This window comes from Loxodonta africana, chromosome X, assembly GCF_030014295.1.
Source record: "Loxodonta africana isolate mLoxAfr1 chromosome X, mLoxAfr1.hap2, whole genome shotgun sequence".
NCBI lineage: Eukaryota > Metazoa > Chordata > Mammalia > Proboscidea > Elephantidae > Loxodonta > Loxodonta africana.
This window is the reverse complement of record NC_087369.1, coordinates 171,923,859-171,931,352: the sequence shown is the minus strand read 5'-3', so window position 1 is coordinate 171,931,352 and position 7,494 is coordinate 171,923,859.

Here is a 7,494-nt window from a genome sequence, read left to right as displayed (position 1 = left end):
GAGAATAGTTGAAGATATGTTGGCAGAAAACTTCTCTGGCATCGTGAAAGATGAAAGGAGATCTATCCAAGATGCTCATCGAACCCATACAAGATAGATCCCAAAAGAAAATCACCAAGACATATTATCATCAAACTTGCCAAAACTGAAGATAAAGAGAAAATTTTAAAAGCAGCCAGGGATAAACGAAAAGTCACCTACAAAGGAGAATCAATAAGAATAAGTTCAGAGTACTCAGCAGAAACCATGCAGACAAGAAGGCAATGGGTTGACATATATAGAGCTCTGAAGGAGAAAAACTGCCAGCCAAGAATCATATATACAGCAAAACTCTCCCTCAAATATGAAAATGAAATTAAGACATTTACAGATAAAAACAAGCTTAGAGAATTTGTGAAAACCAAACCAAAGCTACGAGAATTACTAAATGAAATTCTTTGGTCAGAAAATCAATAATATCAGATACCAACACAACACAAGGTCACAGAACAGAACATCCTGATATCAACTCAAAGAGGGAAATCCCCAAAACAAGATTAATTTAAAAAAGAAAAAATATTTAAAACATGGAATCATTGAAGTCATTATGTAAAAGATTACAATAATCAAAAAAGATGGACTAAATACAGGAGGCATAGACCTTCCATATGGAAAGGAAACCAAGGTGATATAGAACGATACAACTTAGGTTTTTACTTAGAAAAATACTGGAAAATATTCAGGTAACCACAAAGAGGTCTAACAATTCCATATGTCAAAATAAAAGCCAAGATAAACATAACGACTCAGCAAAAATAAATTCAACTACTATGAAAATGAGGAACACACAATTTACAAACAAAAACTCAGCACAAATAACTAAGTGGAAAAATGAAATTGTCAACAACACACAAAAAAAGGCATCAAAATGACAGCACTAAACTCATACTTATCTATAATTAAGCTGATTGTAAATGGACTAAATGCACCAATAAAGAGACAGAGAGTCACGGACTGGATAAAAAAACATGATCCATCTATATGCTGCCTACAAGAGACACACCTTAGACTTAGAGACACAAACAAACTAAAACTCAAAGGATGGAAAAAAATATATCAAGCAAGCAGCAATCAAAAAAGAGCAGGAGTGGCAGTATTAATTTCTGACAAAATAGACTTTAAAGTTAAATCCACCACAAAGGATAAAGAAGGACACTACATAATGTTTAAAGGGACAATTTACCATATTAAATATTTATGCACCCAATCACGGGGCTGCAAGATACATAAAACAAACTCTATCAGCATTGAAAAGTGAGATAGACAGCTCCACAATTATAGTAGGAGACGTCAACATGCCGCTTTCGGTGCAGGACAGGACATCCACTAAGAAGCTCAATAAAGACACAGAACATCTAATTGCCACAATCAACCAACTCGATCTCATAGATTTATACAGAACACTCCACCCAACAGCTGCAAAGTATACTTTGTTTTCTAGTAGACATGGAATATTCTCTAGAATAGACCACATATTAGGTCATAAAGCAAGCCCTTGCAGAATCCAAAACATTGAAACATTACAAAGCATCTTCTTAGAAAATAAGGCCATAAAAGCAGAAATCAATAACAGAAAAACCAGGGAAAAGAAATCTAATACTTGGAAAATGAACAATACCCTGCTCAAAACAGACCAGGTTATAGAAGACATTAAGGAGGGAATAAAGAAATTCATAGAATGCAAGGAGACTGAAAACACTTCTTATCAGAACCTTTGGGACACAGCTAAAGCAGTGCTCAGAGATCAATTTATATCAATGAATGCACACATATAAAAAGGAGAAAGAGCCAAAATCAAAGAACTGTCCCTACAACTTGAACAAATAGAAAGAGAGCAACAAAAGAAACCGTCAGGCAACAGAAGAAAGCAAAAAATAAAAATTAGAGCAGAATTAAATAAATTAGAGAAAAAAATAATAATAAGAAGAGTTAACAAGGCCAAAAGTTGGTTCTTTGAAAAAAACCAACAAAACTGATAAACCTTTGGCCAGACTGACTAAAGAAATACAGGAAAGGAAACAAATAACCCGAATAAGAAATGAGATGGGCCATATCATGACAGACCCAACTGAAATTAAAAGAATCATATCAGATTACTACGAAAAATTGTACTCTAGCAAATTTGAAAACCTAGAAGAAATGGATGAATTCCTAGAAACACACTACCTACCTAAACTAACACAAACAGAAGTAGAACAACTAAATAAACGCATAACAAAGGAAGGGATTTAAATGGCAATTAAAATACTCCCCCCCCCAAAAAAAAGCCCTTGCCCAGACGGCTTCACTACAGAGTTCTACCAAACTTTCAGAGAAGACTTAACACCACTACTACTAAAGGTATTTCAGAGCGTAGAAAATGATGGAATACTCCCTAACTCATTCTATGAAGCCAGTTTATCCCTGATACCAAAGCCAGGTAGAGACATCACAAAAAAAGAAAATTACAAGCCTATATCCTTCATGAACATAGATGCAAATATCTTCAACAAAATTCTAGCCCATAGAATTAAACAACATATCAAAAAATAATCCACCACGACCAAGTGGGATTTATACCAGGTATGCAAGGATGGTTCAATATTAAAAAAACCATTAATGTAATCCACCATATAAATAAAACAAAAGACAAGAACCACAGGATTATACCAATTGATGCAGAAAAGGCATTTGACAAAGTCCAACACCCATTCATGATAAAAACTCTCAGCAAAATAGGAATAGAAGAAAACTTCCTCAACACAATAAAGGGCATTTATACAAAGCCAATAGCCAACATCATCCTTAATGGAGAGATTCTAAAAACATTCCCCTTGAGAATGGGAACCAGACAAGGATGTCCCTTATCACCACTCTTATTCAACATTGTGCTGGAGGTCCTGGCCAGAGCAATTAGGCTGGATAAAGAAATAAAGGCATAAGGAAGAAGTAAAAGTTTCTCTGTTTGCAGATGACATGATCTTATACACAGAAAACCCTAAGGAATCCTCAAAAAAAATACTGAAACTAATAGAAGAGTTTAGCAGAGTATCAGGATACAAGATAAGCATACAAAAATCAGTTGCATTCCTCTACGCCAACAAAAAGAACATTGGCGAGGAACCCACCAAATGAATACCATTCACAGTAGCCACAAAGAAGATAAAATACTTAGGAATAAATCTAACCAGAGATGTAAAAGACCTATACAAACAAAACTAGAAGGTACTACTTCAAGAAACCAAAAGGGACCTACATAAGTGGAAAAACATACCTTGTTTATGGATAAGAAGACTTAACATTATAAAAACGTCTATTCTACCAAAAGCCATCTACATATACAATGCAATTCCGATCCAAATTCCAACAACATTTTTTAATGAGATGGAGAAACAAATCACCACTTCATATGGAAAGGAAAGAAGCCCCGGATAAGTAAAGCATTATTGAAAAAGAAGAACAAAGTGGGAAGCCTCACTCTTCCTGATTTCAGAACCTATTATACCACCACAGTAGTTAAAACAGTCTGGCACTGGTACAACAGATACACAGACCAATGGAACAGATTTGAGAATCCAGGTATAAATCCATCCACATATGCGCAGCTGATATTTGAAAAAGGCCCAGTGTCAGTTAATTGGGGAAAAGATAGTCTTTTTAACAAATGGTGCTGGCATAACTGGATATCCATTTGCAAAAAAAATGAAACAGGACCCATACCTCACACCATGCACAAAAACTAACTCCAAGTGGATCAAAGACCTAAATATAAAGTCTAAAACGATAAAGATCAAGGAAGAAAAAATAGAGACAACGTTAGTAGCCCTTATACATGGCATAAACAGAATACAAAACATTACTGAAAATGCTGAAGAGAAACCAGATAACTGGGAGCTAATAAAAATCAAACACCTATGCTCATCTAAAGGCTTCACCAAAAGAGTAAAAAGACCACCTACAGACTGGGAAAAAATTTTCAGGTACGACATCTCTGACCAGCGCCTGATCTCTAAAATCTACATGATTCTGCTAAAACTCAACCACAAAAAGACAAACACCCCAATTAAAAAATGGGCAAAGGATATGGGCAGACACTTCACTAAGGAAGACCTTCAGGCAGCTAACAGATACATCAGGAAATGTTCTCGATCATTAGCCATTAAAAAAAAATGCAAATCAAAACTACAATGAGATTCCATCTCACTCCAACAAGGCTAGCATTAATCCAAACAACACAAAATTATAAATTTTGGAGAGGCTTTTTTTATGGAGAGATTGGAACACTTATACACTGATGGTGGGAATATAAAATGGTACAACCACTTTGCAAATTGATTTGGCACTTCCTTAAAAACCTAGAAATAGAACTACTATACGACCCATCAGTCCCACTCCTCGGAATATATCCTAGAGAAATAAGAGCCTTTGCATGAACAGATATATGCACACCCATGTTTACTGCAGCACTGTTTACCATAGCAAAAAGATGGAAGCAACCAAGGTGTCCATTGATGGGTGAATGGATAAATAAATTATGGTATATTCACACAGTAGAATACTCTAAAAAAAAAACTACGCATCGATAAAGAACAGTGAGGAATCTGTGAAACATTTCATAACATGGACTAACCTGGAAGGCATTGTGCTGAGTGAAATGAGTCAGTTGAAAAAGGACAAATATTGTATAAGACCACTATTATAAGAACTTGAGAAATAGTTTAAACTGAGAAGAAAACATTCTTTTGTGGTTATGAGAGGAGGGAGGGTGGGTGTGTGGGAGAGGGGTATTCACTAATTAGTTGGTAGATAAGAACTACTTTAGGTGAAGGGAAGGACAACACTCAATACAGGGGAGGTCAGCACAACTGGATTAAACCAAAAGCAAAGAAGTTTCCTAAATAAACTGAACGCTTCGAAGGTTGGTGAAGTAGGGGCAGGGGTTTGGGGACCATGGTTTCAGGGCACATCTAAGTCAATTGGCATAATAAAATCTATTAAGACAACATTCTGCATACCACTTTGAAGAGTGGCGTCTGGGGTCTTAAATGCTAGCAAGCGGCCATCTAAGATACATCAATGAGTCTCAACCCACCTGAATCAAAGGAGAATGAAGAACACCAAGGACAGAAGGTAAAAAAGAACTCAAGAGACAGAAAGGGCTACATGAACCAGAGACTACATCATCCTGAGACCAGAAGAACTAGATGGTGCCCGGCCGCAACCAATGACTGCCCTGACAGGGAACGCAGCGGAGGACCCCTGAGGGAGCAGGGGAACACTCAGATGCAGACCCCGAATTCTCATAAAAAAAACAGACTTAATGGTCTGACTGAGACTAGAAGGACCCTGGTGGTCATGGCCCCCAGACCTTCCGTTAGCTCAGGACAGGAACCATTCCAGAAGCCAGCTCGTCAGACATAGATTGGACTGGAGAATGGCTAGGAGAGGGATGCTGGTGAGGAGTGGTCTACTTAGATCGGGTAGACACTTGAGACACTATGTGGGCACCTCCTGCCTGGAGGGGAGATGGGAGGGTAGAGGGGCTTAGAAGCTGGCAAAATGGATGTGAAAAGAGAGAGTGGAAGGAGGGAGCGGGCTGTCTCATTTTGGGGAGAGTAATTGGGAGTATGTAGCAAGGTGTATAGAACTTTTTATGTGAGAGACTGACTTGATTTGTAAACTTTCACTTAAAACACAAGAAAAATTATTTTAAAAAATTAATCTTAAAAAAGGATCATAAAAATGTCACTTTCCAGGAACCATTCCCAAAGACATCTCATCAGACATGGAAGGGACTGGACAATGGGTTGGAGAGAGATGCTGATGAAGAATGAGCTACTTGTATCAGGTGGACACTTGAGACTGTGTTGGCATCTCCTGTCTGGAGGGGAGATAGGAGGGTAGAGAGGGTTAGAAACTGGCAAAATCATCCCGAAAGGAGAGACTGGAAGGAGGGAGCAGGCAGACTCATTAGGGGGAGAGTAAAAAAAAAAAGTATACAAGCTTATATGTGACAGACTGACTTGATTTGTAAACTTTCACTTAAAGCACAAGAAAAATTATTTTAAAAAAAGGTAAAAAAAGTCACTTTCAAAAACAAACACGAAACCATTGAAAAAAAAGAGAAAACTACAAGACACCACTGCAAGAAACCAAAAGAGACCTACATAAGTGGAAAAACATACTTTGCTCACAGATGGGAAGACTCAACACTGTCATAATGTCTATTCTACCAAAAGCCATCTACAGATACAATGCAACCCCGATCCAAATTTCAATGGCATTTTTTAATGAGATGGAGAAACAAATAACCAACTTCATATGGAAAGGGAAGAGGCCGTGGATAAGTAAAGCATTACTGAAAAAGAAGAGCAAAGTGGGAGGCCTCGCACTACCTGATTTTAAAGAAACTATTTTTTTCTAGTTTTTTATTATACCACCATGGTAGTCAAAAAAGCCTGGTACTGGTACAACAACAGATACACAGACCAATGGATCACAATAGAGAATCCAGATGTAAATTCATCTACTTAGGAGCAGCTGATATTTGACAAAGGCCTAAAGTCAATTAAATGGGGAAAAGACAGTCTCTTTAACAAATGGTGCTGGCATAACTGGATATCCATCTGCAAAAAATGAAACCAGACCCATACCTCACACCATGCACAAAAACTAACTCAAAATGGATCAGAGACCCAAATACAAAATCTAAAATGATAAACATCATGGAAGAGAAAATGGGGATCAACGATAGGAGCCCTAATACACAGCATAAACAGTATACAACGCACTACTAAGAATGCACAAACACCAGAAGAGAAACTAGATAACCGGGAGCTCCTAAAAATCAAACGCTTATGCTCGTCAAAAGAATTCGCCAAAGGAGTAAAAAGCCAACCTACACCTTCGGAAAAATTTTTTTGCTACAACAAATCCAGTTGGTGCCTGATCTCTAAAATCTACATGATACTGCAAAACCTCAACGACAAAAAGACAAAAGGCCAATTGAAAAATGGGCAAAGGATATGAGCAGGCACTTCACCAAAGAAGACATTCAAGTGGCTAACAGATACATGAGGAAATAAACGCTCTAGATCATTAGGCATTAGAGAAATGCAAATCAAAGCTACAGTGAGATAGCTTCTCACCCCAACAAGCCTAGCTTAATCCAGAAAAACACAAAATAATAAATGTTGGAGAGGCTGTGGAGAGACTGGAACACTTATACACTGCTGGTGGGAATGTAAAATGGTACAACCACTTTGGAAATCAATTTGGCACTTCCATAAAAAGCTAGAAATACTCCTGTCTGGAGACGAGACGAGAAGACAGAGAGGGACAGAAGCTAACTGAATGGATATGGGGAATACAGGCTGGAGAGGAGGAGTGTGCTGCCTAACTACGGGAAGAGCAGCTAGGAGTACATAGCAAGGTGTATATAAGTTTCTGTACAAGAGACTGACTTGCTTTGTAAAC